At 46.1% G+C, this 14861-nt stretch overlaps 1 pseudogene; it reads right to left on the reverse strand.

Annotated features, from left to right (window-relative positions):
• Positions 1-12798: 12798 nt before the first annotated feature.
• On the reverse strand, positions 12799-12917 carry LOC134929874 (5S ribosomal RNA; annotated as a pseudogene).
• Between the last annotated feature and the right edge of the window lie 1944 nt (positions 12918-14861).

The raw sequence follows: 14861 nt of genomic DNA on the forward strand, positions 1-14861 counted from the left end.
CTGCTCCCCACCCTCAGAGGCTTGCATCCGTGGTCACCAGGACCCAGTCCTGAATGCCGAATCTGCGGCCCTCGAGAAGGTGAGCACTCTGCAGCCACCACAGGAGAGACACCCTGGCCCTGGGGGATAGGGTGATTAACCGATGCATCTAAAGATGTGATCCGGACCACTTGTCCAGTAAGTCCCATTGAAAGGTCCTCGCATGGAACCTGCCGAAGGGAATAACCTCGTATGATGCCACCATCCTTCCCAGGACTCGAGTGCAGTGATGCACTGACACCTGTTTTGGTTTTAATAGGTTCCTGACCAGTGTCATGAGCTCCTGAGCTCTCTCTATCGGGAGATAAACCCTTTTCTGGTCTGTCAAGAATCATGCCTAGGAAAGGCAGATGAGCCGTAGGAACCAACTGCGACTTTGGAATATTTAGAATCCAGCCGTGTTGCCATTACACTTCCAGAGAAAGTGATACGCTGTTCAGCAACTGCTCTCTTGATCTCGCTTTTATGAGGAGATCGTCCAAGTACGGGATAATTTTGACACCTTGCTTCCGCAGGAGCACCATCATTTCCGCCATTACCTTGGTGAAGATTCTCGGGGCCGTGGAGAGACCAAACGGCAACGTCTGAAAATGGTAATGACAATCCTGTACTGCAAATCTGAGGTACGCCTGATGAGGTGGATAAATGGGGACATGAAGGTATGCATCCTTTATGTCCAGAGACACCATAAAATCTCCCCCTTTCAGGCTTGCGATGACCGCTCTTAGTGATTCCATCTTGAACTTGAACCTTTTCAGGTATATGTTCAGGGATTTTAAATTCAATATGGGTCTGACCGAACCGTCCGGTTTCAGGACTACAACATGGTCGAATAATAACCCCTTCCTTGTTGAAGGAGGGGAACCTTGATCACCACCTGTTGAAGATACAATTTGTGAATTGCAGTTAACACTATTTCCTTCTCGTGGGGGGAAGCCGGCAGGGCCGTCGGTGAGGGGGCATCTCCTCAAAGTCCAGCTTGTATCCCTGAGACACAATATCTATTGCCCAGGGATCCAACAGGGAGTGAACCCACTTGTGGCTGAAATTACGAAAACGTGCCCCCACCGGGCCTAGCTCCGCCTGTGGAGCCCCAGCGACATGCGGTGGATTTTGTAGAGGCCGGGGAGGACTTCTGTTCCTGGGAACTAGCTGTGTTGTGCAGCTTCTTTCCTCTGCCCCTGCCTCTGGCAAGAGAGGACGCACCTCGGACTTTCTTGTTTCTTTGTGATCGAAAGGCTGCATTTGATAATGTCGTGCTTTCCTAGGCTGTGTGCAGGAATATAAGGCAAAAGATCAGAATTACCAGCTATAGCTGTGGAGACCAGGTCCTAGATCCCTTCTCCACACAATCCTCAGCCTTCCATATGCCTCCTAAGTCGGCATCACCTGTCCATTGCATATTCTACAGGACACGTCAAGCAAAAATCGACATAGCGTTGACTCTAGAACCCAGTAGACTAATGTCTCTTTGGGCATGTTTTATATATATCTATATATCTAAGACAGCATCTTTTATATATATATATATATATATATATACATACTAGGGTCTCAATCTCTGCTGATAAGGTATCTGTCCACGCTGCCACAGCGCTATAAACCCATGCCGACACAATCGCCGGTCTGAGTAGTGTACCAGAATGTATGTAAATGGACTTCAAAGTACTTTTACTGCATGCTATCTGCAGGATCCCTGAGGATAGCTGTTAAGTCAGGGCTACCTTTTGGGCAAACGTGACCCCCTAGGGGAAGATTCCCATCGTATCCTGGCCCTAGTAGGGAAAGGATACTCCCTGAGAATTCTTTGTGGGAAGCTGCAGCTTCTTGTCTGGAGATTCCCGCTCTTTTTCATCATGAGAGGAGGGAAATTTACCTCAGCTTTCTTCCCCTTAATCATGTGTACCCTTGTGTCAGGGACAGATGAGTCATCAGTGATATGCAAATCATTTTTTATTACAATAATCATATATTGAATACTTTCCTGCCATTTTGGCTGTAACTTTGCATTATCGTAGTCGACACTGGAGTCAGACTCCGTGTCGATATCAGTGTCTATTATTTTGGATAGTGAGCATTGAGAGACTCTGAAGGTCTCTGCGACATAGGGACAGACATGGGTAGATTCCCTGTCTGTTCTCTAATCTTTTGTGCAATAAATTCACCTTAGCACTTAATGACACATATCCAAAAAGGTGTCGGCGTTGTCGACGGAGACACCCCTCACACACACATTTGCTCCATCTCCTCCTTAGGGAAGCCTTTTACCTCAGACATGTCGACACACACGTACCGACACACCACACACTCAGGGAATGCTCATCTGAAGACAATTCCCCCACAAGGCCCTTTGGAGAGACAGAGAGAGAGAGTATGCCAGCACACACCCCAGCGCTATTAACCCAGGAATAACACAGTAACTTAATGTTAACCCAGTAGCTGCTGTTTATATTGATTTTTGCGCCTAATTATTAGAGATGAGCGGGTTCGGTTCCTCGGAATCCGAACCCGCCCGAACTTCAGGTTTTTTTACACGGGGCCGAGCGACTCGGATCTTCCCGCCTTGCTCGGTTAACCCGAGCGCGCCCGAACGTCATCATCCGGCTGTCGGATTCTCGCGAGGCTCGTATTCTATCGCGAGACTCGGATTCTATATAAGGAGCCGCGCGTCGCCGCCATTTTCACACGTGCATTGAGATTGATAGGGAGAGGACGTGGCTGGCGTCCTCTCCGTTTAGACTAGAGTACTAGAGAGAGACACAAATTTTGGGGAGCATATTATTAGGAGGAGTACTACTTGCTGCTGATAGTGTGACCAGTGACCACCAGTTTAATTAATCCGTTCTCTGCCTGAAAAAAAACGATACACAGTGTGACACAGTCACATACCATATCTGTGCTCAGCCCAGTGTGCTGCATCATATGTAATACTGTATATCATTATCTGACTGTGCTGAGTGCTCACTGCTCACACAACTTAATTGTGGGGGAGACTGGGGAGCAGTTATAGCAGGAGTACATATTTTAAGTACAGTGCACACTTTTGCTGCCAGAGTGCCACTGCCAGTGTGACTGACCAGTGACCACTGACCACCAGTATTGTGATTGTCTGCTGACCACCAGTATATTGTGATTGTCTGCCTGAAAAAGTTATAAACACTCGTCGTGTGGTGTTTTTATAAACGCATTCTGCAGACAGTGTCCAGCAGGTCCGTCATTACATAATATATACCTGTCCGGCTGCAGTACTAGTGTGATATATATATATATTTTAATTTTATCTCATTATCATCCAGTCTATATTAGCAGCAGACACAGTACGGTAGTCCACGGCTGTAGCTACCTCTGTGTCGGCAGTCGCTCGTCCATCCATAATTGTATACCACCTACCCGTGTTTTTTTTCTTTTTCTATCTTCTTGATACTAGTAGCTTACTTTAGGAGTCTGCAGTGCTGACAGACAGTGTCCAGCAGGTCCGTCATTACATAATATATACCTGTCCGGCTGCAGTACTAGTGTGATATATATATATATTTTAATTTTATCTCATTATCATCCAGTCTATATTAGCAGCAGACACAGTACGGTAGTCCACGGCTGTAGCTACCTCTGTGTCGGCAGTCGCTCGTCATCCATAAGTATACTAGTATCCATCCATCTCCATTGTTTACCGGAGGTGCCTTTTAGTTGTGCCTATTAAAATATGGAGAACAAAAATGTTGAGGTTCCAAAAATAGGGAAAGATCAAGATCGACTTCCACCTCGTGCTGAAGCTGCTGCCACTAGTCATGGCCGAGACGATGAAATGCCAGCAAAGTCGTCTGCCAAGGCCGATGCCCAATGTCATAGTACAGAGCATGTAAAATCCAAAACACCAAATATCAGTAAAAAAAGGACTCAAAAATCTAAAATAAAATTGTCGGAGGAGAAGCGTAAACTTGCCAATATGCCATTTACCACACGGAGTGGCAAGGAACGGCTGAGGCCCTGGCCTATGTTCATGGCTAGTGGTTCAGCTTCACATGAGGATGGAAGCACTCAGCCTCTCGCTAGAAAAATGAAAGGCTCAAGCTGGCAAAAGCACAGCAAAGAACTGTGCGTTCTTCGAAATCCCAAATCCACAAGGAGAGTCCAATTGTGTCGGTTGCGATGCCTGACCTTCCCAACACTGGACGTGAAGAGCATGCGCCTTCCACCATTTGCACGCCCCCTGCAAGTGCTGGAAGGAGCACCCGCAGTCCAGTTCCTGATAGTCAGATTGAAGATGTCAGTGTTGAAGTACACCAGGATGAGGAGGATATGGGTGTTGCTGGCGCTGGGGAGGAAATTGACAAGGAGGATTCTGATGGTGAGGTGGTTTGTTTAAGTCAGGCACCCGGGGAGACACCTGTTGTCCGTGGGAGGAATATGGCCATTGACATGCCTGGTGAAAATACCAAAAAAATCAGCTCTTCGGTGTGGAAGTATTTCAACAGAAATGCGGACAACATTTGTCAAGCCGTGTGTTGCCTTTGTCAAGCCGTAATAAGTAGGGGTAAGGACGTTAACCACCTCGGAACATCCTCCCTTATACGTCACCTGCAGCGCATTCATCATAAGTCAGTGACAAGTTCAAAAACTTTGGGCGACAGCGGAAGCAGTCCACTGACCAGTAAATCCCTTCCTCTTGTAACCAAGCTCACGCAAACCACCCCACCAACTCCCTCAGTGTCAATTTCCTCCTTCCCCAGGAATGCCAATAGTCCTGCAGGCCATGTCACTGGCAATTCTGACGAGTCCTCTCCTGCCTGGGATTCCTCCGATGCATCCTTGCGTGTAACGCCTACTGCTGCTGGCGCTGCTGTTGTTGCTGCTGGGAGTCGATGGTCATCCCAGAGGGGAAGTCGTAAGCCCACTTTTACTACTTCCACCAAGCAATTGACTGTCCAACAGTCCTTTGCGAGGAAGATGAAATATCACAGCAGTCATCCTGTTGCAAAGCGGATAACTGAGGCCTTGACAACTATGTTGGTGTTAGACGTGCGTCCGGTATCCGCCGTTAGTTCACAGGGAACTAGACAATTTCTTGAGGTAGTGTGCCCCCGTTACCAAATACCATCTAGGTTCCACTTCTCTAGGCAGGCGATACCGAGAATGTACACGGACGTCAGAAAAAGACTCACCAGTGTCCTAAAAAATGCAGTTGTACCCAATGTCCACTTAACCACGGACATGTGGACAAGTGGAGCAGGGCAGGGTCAGGACTATATGACTGTGACAGCCCACTGGGTAGATGTATGGACTCCCACCGCAAGAACAGCAGCGGCGGCACCAGTAGCAGAGTCTCGCAAACGCCAACTCTTTCCTAGGCAGGCTACGCTTTGTATCACCGGTTTCCAGAATACGCACACAGCTGAAAACCTCTTACGGCAACTGAGGAAGATCATCGCGGAATGGCTTACCCCAATTGGACTCTCCTGTGGATTTGTGGCATCGGACAACGCCAGCAATATTGTGTGTGCATTAAATATGGGCAAATTCCAGCACGTCCCATGTTTTGCACATACCTTGAATTTGGTGGTGCAGAATTATTTAAAAAACGAGAGGGGCGTGCAAGAGATGCTGTCGGTGGCCAGAAGAATTGCGGGACACTTTCGGCGTACAGGCACCACGTACAGAAGACTGGAGCACCACCAAAAACGCCTGAACCTGCCCTGCCATCATCTGAAGCAAGAAGTGGTAACGAGGTGGAATTCAACCCTATATATGCTTCAGAGGTTGGAGGAGCAGCAAAAGGCCATTCAAGCCTATACAATTGAGCACGATATAGGAGGTGGAATGCACCTGTCTCAAGCGCAGTGGAGAATGATTTCAACGTTGTGCAAGGTTCTGCTGCCCTTTGAACTTGCCACACGTGAAGTCAGTTCAGACACTGCCAGCCTGAGTCAGGTCATTCCCCTCATCAGGCTTTTGCAGAAGAAGCTGGAGACATTGAAGGAGGAGCTAACACAGAGCGATTCCGCTAGGCATGTGGGACTTGTGGATGGAGCCCTTAATTCGCTTAACAAGGATTCACGGGTGGTCAATCTGTTGAAATCAGAGCACTACATTTTGGCCACCTTGCTCGATCCTAGATTTAAAACCTACCTTGGATCTCTCTTTCCGGCACACACAAGTCTGCTGGGGTTCAAAGACCTGCTGGTGAGAAAATTGTCAAGTCAAGCGGAACGCGACCTGTCAACATCTCCTCCTTCACATTCTCCCGCAACTGGGGGTGCGAGGAAAAGGATCAGAATTCCGAGCCCACCCGCTGGCGGTGATGCAGGGCAGTCTGGAGCGACTGCTGATGCTGACATCTGGTCCGGACTGAAGGACCTGCCAACGATTACGGACATGTCGTCTACTGGCACTGCATATGATTCTCTCCCCATTGAAAGAATGGTGGAGGATTATATGAGTGACCGCATCCAAGTAGGCACGTCAGACAGTCCGTACTTATACTGGCAGGAAAAAGAGGCAATTTGGAGGCCCTTGCACAAACTGGCTTTATTCTACCTAAGTTGCCCTCCCACAAGTGTGTACTCCGAAAGAGTGTTTAGTGCCGCCGCTCACCTTGTCAGCAATCGGCGTACGAGGTTACTTCCAGAAAATGTGGAGAAGATGATGTTCATTAAAATGAATTATAATCAATTCCTCCGTGGAGACATTGACCAGCAGCAATTGCCTCCACAAAGTACACAGGGAGCTGAGATGGTGGATTCCAGTGGGGACGAATTGATAATCTGTGAGGAGGGGGATGTACACGGTGATATATCGGAGGATGATGATGAGGTGGACATCTTGCCTCTGTAGAGCCAGTTTGTGCAAGGAGAGATTAATTGCTTCTTTTTTGGTGGGGGTCCAAACCAACCCGTCATTTCAGTCACAGTCGTGTGGCAGACCCTGTCACTGAAATGATGGGTTGGTTAAAGTGTGCCTGTCCTGTTTATACAACATAAGGGTGGGTGGGAGGGCCCAAGGACAATTCCATCTTGCACCTCTTTTTTCTTTCATTTTTCTTTGCGTCATGTGCTGTTTAGGGGAGTATTTTTTTGAAGGGCCATCCTGCGTGACACTGCAGTGCCACTCCTAGATGGGCCAGGTGTTTGTGTCGGCCACTAGGGTCGCTTATCTTACTCACACAGCTACCTCATTGCGCCTCTTTTTTTCTTTGCGTCATGTGCTGTTTGGGGAGTGTTTTTTGGAAGGGCCATCCTGCGTGACACTCATTAGGAGGGCATGCTGGGTCCTGTAGTGCCATTTGGAGGATACAGGGGTGCCTCCAGGTAAACTAGCTCTCAATCTGGATATGTTCTGTATGTGCCATTATCATGTGGCCATATATTAAGCAATTGTATGACCCATAGTGGTACCCCCCGGGTCTGGTGGGGCTGTGTATGGGTTTGGGGAGTGGTACCCCCCGGGTCTGGTGGGGCTGGGCCACCTTGGGGTAGCATGCCATATTATTTATTTAGCACTTATGTAACACTCCTATTTTTTCACTAATATTACTCTTTTGAGTATTTTATTAACACCCTTATTTTTGTAGCACTTTCTAACCCATAGCTTCTGCTTCTTTCTTAACACATATTAACACTTTAGTATTTCAATGGTGTGCTGCCCTGGGGTGGTCGGGCCTGAGCCGACTTTGTGGGGTCCAAGCCTTGGACCTATGCTTAGTTAGGGACCTCCAGCAATAGAGCAGCCGTGAAGTGGCCTGGAGGCTTATCATATCTTTTGCAAAACATATGTAACGAAGAGCTCTAAATTTCCTATTATTACATAGTATATAGTTCTTCTTACTAACAGCCAGCAGAGTGCGTGGGAAAAATCCCTTTTGTATTTCTTGTCTAGAGTAACCCCCTCCCGCAGCACCTGGGGATTGTTACCAGCTTGATTAGAGCAGTTTTCCACTATTTATTGCAGTTCAGAGAGGCATAGATGGAGCCAGCATTAGGAGGGCATGCTGGGTCCTGTAGTGCCATTTGGAGGATACAGGGGTGCCTCCAGGTAAACTAGCTCTCAATCTGGATATGTTCTGTATGTGCCATTATCATGTGGCCATATATTAAGCAATTGTATGACCCATAGTGGATGTTATTATTATTATGCTGTGTATGGGTTTGGGGAGTGGTACCCCCCGGGTCTGGTGGGGCTGGGCCACCTTGGGGTAGCATGCCATATTATTTATTTAGCACTTATGTAACACTCCTATTTTTTCACTAATATTACTCTTTTGAGTATTTTATTAACACCCTTATTTTTGTAGCACTTTCTAACCCATAGCTTCTGCTTCTTTCTTAACACATATTAACACTTTAGTATTTCAATGGTGTGCTGCCCTGGGGTGGTCGGGCCTGAGCCGACTTTGTGGGGTCCAAGCCTTGGACCTATGCTTAGTTAGGGACCTCCAGCAATAGAGCAGCCGTGAAGTGGCCTGGAGGCTTATCATATCTTTTGCAAAACATATGTAACGAAGAGCTCTAAATTTCCTATTATTACATAGTATATAGTTCTTCTTACTAACAGCCAGCAGAGTGCGTGGGAAAAATCCCTTTTGTATTTCCACTCCTAGATGGGCCAGGTGTTTGTGTCGGCCACTAGGGTCGCTTAGCTTAGTCATCCAGCGACCTCGGTGCAAATTTTAGGACTAAAAATAATATTGTGAGGTGTGAGGTGTTCAGAATAGACTGAAAATGAGTGGAAATTGTGGTTTTTGAGGTTAATAATACTTTGGGATCAAAATGACCCCCAAATTCTATGATTTAAGCTGTTTTTTAGTGTTTTTTGAAAAAAACACCCGAATCCAAAACACACCCGAATCCGACAAAAAAAATTCGGTGAGGTTTTGCCAAAACGCGGTCGAACCCAAAACACGGCCGCGGAACCGAACCCAAAACCAAAACACAAAACCCGAAAAATTTCAAGTGCACATCTCTACTAATTATGTGCACCCCCCTCTCTTTTTACCCTCTTCTACCGTGTATCTGCATGGGAGAGGCTAGGGAGCTTCCTCTCAGCGGTGCTGTGGAGAAAAAACATGGCGCTGGTGAGTGCTGAGGAAGAAGCCCCGCCCCCTCGACGGCGGGCTTCTGTCCCGCTTAAATATACATTTTCTTGGCGGGGGCTCATACATATATACAGTGCCCAACTGTATATATGTGTACTTTTGCCAAAGAGGTCCATATGCTGCCCAGGGCGCCCCCCCCCCTCACCTGCGCCCTGCACCCTTACAGTGACCGGAGTATGTGAGGTGTGTTTGGAGCAATGGCGCACAGCTGCAGTGCTGTGCGTTACCTCATGTGAAGAACGGAGTCTTCTGCCGCCGATTTCGAAGTCTTCTTGCTTCTCATACTCACCCGGCTTCTGTCTTCCGGCTCTGCGAGGGGGATGGCGGCGCAGCTCTGGGATCGGACGACGAGGGTGAGATCCTGTGTACGATCCCTCTGGAGCTAATGGTGTCCAGTAGCCTAAGAAGCAGGACCTATCTGCAGAGAGTAGGGCTGCTTCTCTCCCCTCAGTCCCACGATGCAGGGAGTCTGTTGCCAGCAGAGCTCCCTGAAAATAAAAAACCTAACAAAATACTTTCTTACAGCAAGCTCAGGAGAGCTCACTGAACAGCACCCAGCTCGTCCGGGCACAGATTCAAACTGAGGTCTGGAGGAGGGACATACAGGGAGGAGCCAGAGCACACCAGAATCTAAATTCTTTCTTAAAGTGCCCATGTCTCCTGCGGAGACCGTCTATTCCCATGGTCCTTACGGAGTCCCCAGCATCCACAGAAAGGGCGAATCTGCCTGCCGTAATGTGTAACAAGGGCACGCTGTCTGCCGTAATGTGTAACAAGGGCACGCTGTCTGCCGTAATGTGTAAAAAGAGGACGCTGTTTGCCGCTGTCTGCTGTAAAGGTGTAAAAGGGTCTCTACCTGGGGTAGTGGTGCTACTGTGCGGCGTAATTTGAATAATGGAGACTACTGTGCACCGTTTATGAATTGGTATTATTTTGTGGCCACACCCCTTCCCCACGAAGCCACGCCCCTATGTATTATTGTGCACGCCTACGGCGCGCACTGCCCCTGTTTTGCATGCAGGGGTGAGGCTCCGATGCCGTTTCTTGCACACAGTGCTAAAATGTCTAGTTACGGCACTGTTGCTAGGTATCCATTTCTCTGGCACTGAGCAGGTCCCCCTCATCAGATCCTCTCCAGGGGTGAGGGGGTGGACTTGGATGGGATGAGGGGGGGGGGGGGGGGGCAAATAATTTTGTCGCACCCGGCCCACCGCTCGCTAGTTCCGCCACTGGTGTACATTAATAGATCGGCAGTTATTATGTCGACAGTAAATGGTTGACAGTGGTTAAGATCGACAGGTAGAAAATGTTGTCAGGTTCAAAAGTTCAATATGGAAATGGTTGACACACAAATGGTTGAAACATGATTTTTTTGGGTTATTTTGTGGCAGATAGTGGATTTGTGCTGCTATCTCACCATCATCAGTAGAAACTCCCACCCTCGTGTGCTCACTTTGCACGCCATGCTTCGGGCTTGGTGGCTTACTGTGCTCGCCACAGGTTGCTGTTCCCAATAGATGTTCCCGTGGATAGTAAATCAAGCAGATGTTCAAAAAACTTGTGTAAAACATTTAAAACATGTCCACCATTTTCATATTGACCATTTTCATGTCGATCTCTTGTACCTGTCGACCATATGGTGTTGACCTTTTGACTGTCGAGCTATACAGTACATTGTTGCTCTGTCATTGGGATACTATCAAGCTAAACCAAGCAGAATTTTGGGAAGAAATTACAGGTTTCATCTATGAGGGAGTTGGTGATAAAGTAACAGGAAGTTCTACTAATTCCGTTCAGTGCACATAATCATATGTTACTTCCTGCCTACAAACCTAGAAGACGTCTCCAAAGACTGTAAAGTCCAGTTTGGACCTTACATGGTGTAGGGCAATCCAGGGAGGCTCCTTAATCTAAAATAAATTGTTTTGCAATGTATATGCCAAATAGACAAAGTTAATGACCTTTATTTCACTTGGAACCTATGGTATCACGGAGTCACGAGACACTCTATGCCTCACACCTCAGTGATGTCATTTTTGATAAGCAGCATCCTCATTAATACTGGCTTGGAAGATGTACGCCTTTCTACTTTATTTAAAGGTGAAAAAGAAACCCTTGAGCCATATATCGCAATATTTCATTTGGGATAAGTATAAAATGTCAGAATACACATGTCAGAAAATAAATTCCTTGCCTTCATACTTTCGCTTAATCTAATGCATTATTTGTCAGTGCCGGTCTGTGACGCCACAATCCTCTCATTCCCACGCCCGTGTGTTAGCTTTACTTTGCACAAATCACATTTCCAAATCAAAACGTCTTGTCTAATCTTGCAGGATCTCTCTCGCTGAGGCTGCCAGCACTTTCCTTTCTAACACATTCCCAAGTCGTGTTTTCATTGATCACTGTCTTCATTACAGCTGCTGACCATACGCATCAGAGCAGGTGCTGTAATCTTCGGGTCTTTCCTTATCACTCCAATTCTGTCTGACAATATTTGCATTACCCTTAGTACCTTGTCCACCTTCAGATGACTTTAGCTTATTGTCTTATACATGGCTGTATCTGTATGGTACATATATTTACGTCATCCGAAGGCACAAAAATACCTTGTTGAGTATACTCATTTATTTGCTAATTCATTTATTTGTCCTCCCTGCAAACTGTACTTGCAGTTCTTTTTTGATTGGAGAAGAGGTGCTTCAAGAGCTGGGGCGCCATGTTCAGTGTGGCCCCACATGCAGTGGGCCCCCCAACATCTGTGGTCGACAGCACCATCTTCTCGGCCAGGTCTTCGGAAAGATGGCGTGTGTATAGAAGATAGCAAAGACTCCGGTGAAGTTCTGGCATCATCTTTCTGAATCCATCGTTGGGAGCAAGTTTAGGGGTGGCTGCCACACAGGCACAATGACTAATCTCTCATTCGTCCTATAAGAGCTGCCCTTAGCTTTGCCGGTATTTCTGGGTTTCGGCCGCGGAGTACCTCTGCGCATTCTGTAGAGAGGTAGCTGGGTGCTGGGATTGATCCTATTGGATCACTCTCAGAGCAAAATGCAGAAAGAAGCCCATAGGTTTCACTTTCTATAGGGTAATATCAGCAAAATCTGGCATTACCCTCCACACGAAAAGGATTGGGTTGGGAATGCCGCACAGGATTAAGTGAATTATAATGAATAATAATAAATAAAATGTTGTCTCCGAGAAAAGCAGACAGGTTAGACAGTAGTCTAAAATTAATCACCTTCTGCCAGTGAGGATAAATATCTATGGGTAGAAAAAATGGTGATTGTCAGCGGTCCTCCCAAAGGTCCAAACGTATTTAGGGATAGGAAGAGAAAGCTAGAAAAAAGTGACCTTGGTTGGGAGCACTCACTCCCGGAGAGTAGCTTGAAATTATTGATATATGTATGAGTAGTGATGTAACATTGAGATAATTAAAACGTAACTTTTAATAGTATATGTATATAAAAAACTGGGTACACCAATTAGAATTGCAAGAAAAAAGAAAAAAGAAACAAATAATGAATGAATGGCTCTAAACTTTATAAGCCACACATAAAGCTAAGTCTGCGAACATATTGATGGATTACTACTGTGGTAATTTGGTATCTGGCAAGCATATGCCCATCCTCCCGCGGAGTCAGCGCAATCAGCAATTGAGTTCCATCAGTAACCTACAACACCTGGTATTCCTAAGTGGTCTCCCACTAAAGTACTGACCAGGCCCAACGCTGTATTGCCTCCAAGATCAGACGGGGTTGGGCATATCCAGTGTGGTATGGTAGTAGGTTACGTATGGAAAAGGGGCAGCGAGTGCAGCTGTTATATAACAAAATGAAGGATGTTTATTATTGTGCCAGTTTTCTTAAATGCATTTATCTAACCCGTTAAGGATATTTAGTTGACCGTCATTGCACCGATTGGCAACCCAAACACATGGGTATGCGGAGGTTAAATCATATGGTCAACAAGGGTTAGTGACAGCGAGCCTCTGTTTTTCCTGTGCGTAGGATGAGGCAAAACAAGGAAAATAGCCTATTACAATTTAAGACATGTGTGACAAACGAACACAAAATCCAAGGAAAAGATATCTGTTATTGCAGACTGGATCTACCTGTCAAAAAAGCATTAGTTGGAAAATACTCTCTGTTACATCAACATCAATAAAAATTTTTATCCGTGCTCGATGTCAGGTGTAGTGTTAGTTTATATCAGAGGAAGAAACAAAGAATACTAGCTACAATAACAGAAAGATGAATAATTGAGTAAGTTTTTATAATAACATCCAATGCACCAGATACAATTGTTGCCACCTTTTTGGTATATATCAAAAAAAGGGGGGGACAAAGAATACTTGCTACAATAGCAAACAGTCAAATAATGGCAGCCAGTACATCAGATACAATTGTTGCCATAAATTTTGCATAGACTGATACTAAGAAGCCAGGTGCAAATTTAAGAAAAAAACAAAAAAAAAAAACCAGCGCTGCAACTTCAAATGCCCTGCAGTATAGGTTTGTTCTCAATTTGTGCATTTAAAACATGCCAGAGAGCCTGAATAATTTAATAGCCAGAGTTGTGGCTGAGTACCACGGGTAATAATACAATTAATCATACAAAACACCTACGGTGAATGGTTTTCATATACTTGCCACTCAAAACCAGCATCATAAATAGCCCAATTAAACATTGGCTGTATCGCTAGAGGGTAAGGACAGTCTAGACAGGGAAGGGGGGAGGGATACTTATTCTACTGTGCGCCTCCCCGTCCCATCAAGTGCCGCTACACCGCTTGGGTCCGTGCGGTATGCGGGCTGGGCGTCTCGCCCGATTTCCTCTCCTCTGCTGCTGGTCTGAGGCTGGTCACGTGAGAGCGCTCTCCATGACCCTAATCACGTACCCAACGTACGTTTCGCGGCAGGCTTGTTCACGGGTAGCGTGAGCATGTAGCGCCATGGGTTAGAATATATTTGGAGATGCCACCAATCATGGCTCTTGCAGCTAAAGTGACACAGCAGAGTCATATAATTGATAATGCTGTGCCTGATGCCGGAGAAACATGAGCTCCAGATGAAACAGATATAATATAATTGATTGAATGAAACTGACAGCTTAAAGTGATCTACATAATAAAATTATGTCACTGATTAATTTAAAGGGAGCAGAGATATGAACATGAACAGTGTTTTTGTCGATTTACATCTACGACATCATGTATTGGGCCTTTCATCATTTGTCCAGGACACCACTGATGTCCTTCGTAAAATTCATGACATCAGACTTGAAAAAAACCAATACTTAGTTTCCCTTGATGTGGAAGCACTATATACTTCAATTGATCATAGCAAGGGGTTAGAAGCGGTTAACTACTTCATGCATACAGAAGGTATGGAAAACTTTTATTTATTTCTTGCTGATTTACTCTGGTTCATATTGAATCACAACCTTTTTACCTTCAATAACAGACTTTACCTGCAAACTAGGGGCACAGCTATGGGGGCAGCGTGTGCCCCTACCTATGCCAACATCTTCCTAGGATGGTGGGAAAGGGAATTCGTGTTCAGCGATTGTAATGATACCTTCACGGCCAACATCATCATGTGGGTCAGGTATATTGATGATATCCTGATGATTTGGGAAGGAGATATACAGACGCTACTGCTATTTATTGAGCACCTGAATAATAACGATCTCAATATTCGGCTAACCCACCAGATAAGCCAGGAGGAACTTC

This window comes from Pseudophryne corroboree, chromosome 5, assembly GCF_028390025.1.
Source record: "Pseudophryne corroboree isolate aPseCor3 chromosome 5, aPseCor3.hap2, whole genome shotgun sequence".
NCBI classification, from domain to species: Eukaryota; Metazoa; Chordata; class Amphibia; order Anura; family Myobatrachidae; genus Pseudophryne; species Pseudophryne corroboree.